Below are 2,435 nucleotides of genomic sequence, written 5' to 3'. Positions count from 1 at the left end.
GCTACACTGGCCCCTACAACTTCACCAAACAGCAGTGTTTTTCTGAAATCACCATTGATTGATGATGTTATACTACTTGTGCATCAGAAAAACACAAATGCACCAAAAAGCACCCATGGAAGAGTAAAGAAAATGATATTTTGACAATTATTACAAAAACAATATATCAAATATCATTTTCTTTACTTTTCCAAGGGTGCTTTTTGGTGGATTTGTGTTTTTCTGATTCGCAAGTAGTGTAACATCATCAATCAATGTTGATTTCAGAAAACCCTGCTGTTCAATGTTTATCACACAATTTATCAAGTGTTGTACAATTGTAACAAAAATCAGACATTCTCATGGACCATTGAGTCTGTTGATAATTAAAGAAAATAAAAATCTACGGATGATATTGTACTAGATGCTGTATTTTCAAGGGTAACATATGAAATCCATTATATAATGATTGTGGGCCACAGTAAGCCATCTGGGGTGTGTATTGTTGGGTGTAGGGGTGGGTACCGGTACAGAAAATTCAGGTCCAGGTGCGGTTCAGGTCCAGAGGATCTGAGGTCCAGGTCCGGACCTGAACCTGGACCTGATTCAGTATGACTCATACCAATGGTCCATTCCACTACAAAAAAATCTGTTTGGTGGAGTATTCGGCTTACACTGGCGTTTTGAAATCCTACAACGCTAACTGCACCTGTACGATTGGCTGTAAAACTTGGTAGAAATTACTATAAACTCTACTCTACTTCACTCTTGTTATTTTCTTCCACCTACAAGCGCCAAAACGTGTGAATGCTGGATAAAATAATCTGTTAATTTTTTAATCGGCCCAACATCCGGTCGACCTAATTTTTCAGGTCCGTTTTTTCTGGACCGGTCCAATAAGAAAAACCGGTTTAGTAGGCTGTATTCCAGGTAAGCAAATTACAAGCAAAAATTTCTTGAAAGTGGCAAATCTTCAACTTTCACCCTTTAAGAGGATTCCTGGTTTACAAACCCTTCCTTGATTTAAAAAAAAACTAATGTCCAATATACAAAATAAGAACATACCAGATGGATTTTGAGCCAAATAAACATATCGGTATGTTTACTTTGGAGATGAGGATGGGCAAAATATCACAATTGTCCTTTATGTGTTAAAGGTGTCAGCAAAAAAAATGGACAACTTCAATTATGGACCTCCTGGGGAAATTCTACAGAACTGCAGCAAAACTGCATTTTGTATTTTGGACAATCATGCTATTGTCATTTACTTATTACTGGTGGAACTATCTTGGGCTCATGGAAAAGAAGTAGATTTGCATAATTAATGAGGAAATACTAATCATATTTTCACATTGTGTGTGCGTGTGTCTGTCTGTGTGTCAACGAAATAACTCAAAAATAGCTTGATCGATTGGTTTCATACTTGACATAATGATGAACATCACAATGTGTACTAGTAATCCATTTGGGTCAAGATCATAAATGATGTAATTTACACAATTGAGGCCCTGATGAGCACAAACAGTGGCAGGGCTCGAAATACACTTTTCAGTCAACTTGCACCTGTGCAAGTTAAGCCAAAGGTAACTTGCACCAAAAGAAACTTACTTGCACAACCCAAAATAGTGAACTGTTAAACCCTTATCTCCTCTTCTGAAAATTTGCAAATGTACGTGACTAGTAGTAAATGGGGATACATACCGGTAAAGACCACATGTTGGATATTTGTTTTTCCGTAGCGTATTTTATTTTTGGTTTTAAATTGTATAAACTGTTTCATAAAAACTGTGAATTTAGCCTCAATTAAAGACAATTGAATGTCTACAACTCGATAAGATCCATAGATTTCTTCTGGACTCTTCAAGTGACATCCATCACAGTAACTAGTCTTAAGCATCTCCAGAATGAAGTAGTAGAACAACTCAATACAATACATATAACTGGAAAAATCAGTTGAACATATTTAGTATGCAAATGTAACTCATATGCAAATCAAGGTAAGACAGCACCTTAGGAATCATTAGCATTGTAGAGATGGATTTGTTTAAAAAATAGTTTACCTGGATGTCTAACCAAATTTAGAAATAACAAATTTAGGCTTTTTTTTTTCTTTTACCTTTCAATGACAGACAATATTCTCGGTGTGTGTAAGCTTTTTCTAATGTCAGGTATTAGAGGACAAAAGTAACTTGCACTGGTGCAAGTTTGGTCTAAACTTACTTGCACCACACCAATTTTACTTGCACAAACTTGCATATGCATGTGGTATTTCGAGCCCTGAGTGGGAAACATACATAATTACGCCAGCTGTTAAAATCAATAAATATTATTGGGCAAAGGTATGAGATCGCGGAACTCTAGGTTTGCGCTAACTTACCTTTAGTCCAAAGTGCAAAGTACAACATTTGATTGATTGCAAAGTACAACAAGTACCGTTACGTTAGATTACGTTGGTC

At 36.2% G+C, this 2,435-nt stretch overlaps 1 protein-coding gene across 1 annotated transcript in view; it reads right to left on the bottom strand.

The window, feature by feature from the left end:
• The window catches only part of LOC118410821 (hydroxyacid oxidase 1-like), a 126,294-nt gene that overhangs the window by 123,566 nt on the left and 293 nt on the right, over positions 1-2,435 (bottom strand). The gene's annotated exons all lie outside the window — the stretch shown is intronic.

Source organism: Branchiostoma floridae, chromosome 3 (genome assembly GCF_000003815.2).
Source record: "Branchiostoma floridae strain S238N-H82 chromosome 3, Bfl_VNyyK, whole genome shotgun sequence".
In the NCBI taxonomy this organism is placed as follows: domain Eukaryota; kingdom Metazoa; phylum Chordata; class Leptocardii; order Amphioxiformes; family Branchiostomatidae; genus Branchiostoma; species Branchiostoma floridae.
This window is presented reverse-complemented; position numbering and strand designations above follow the sequence as displayed.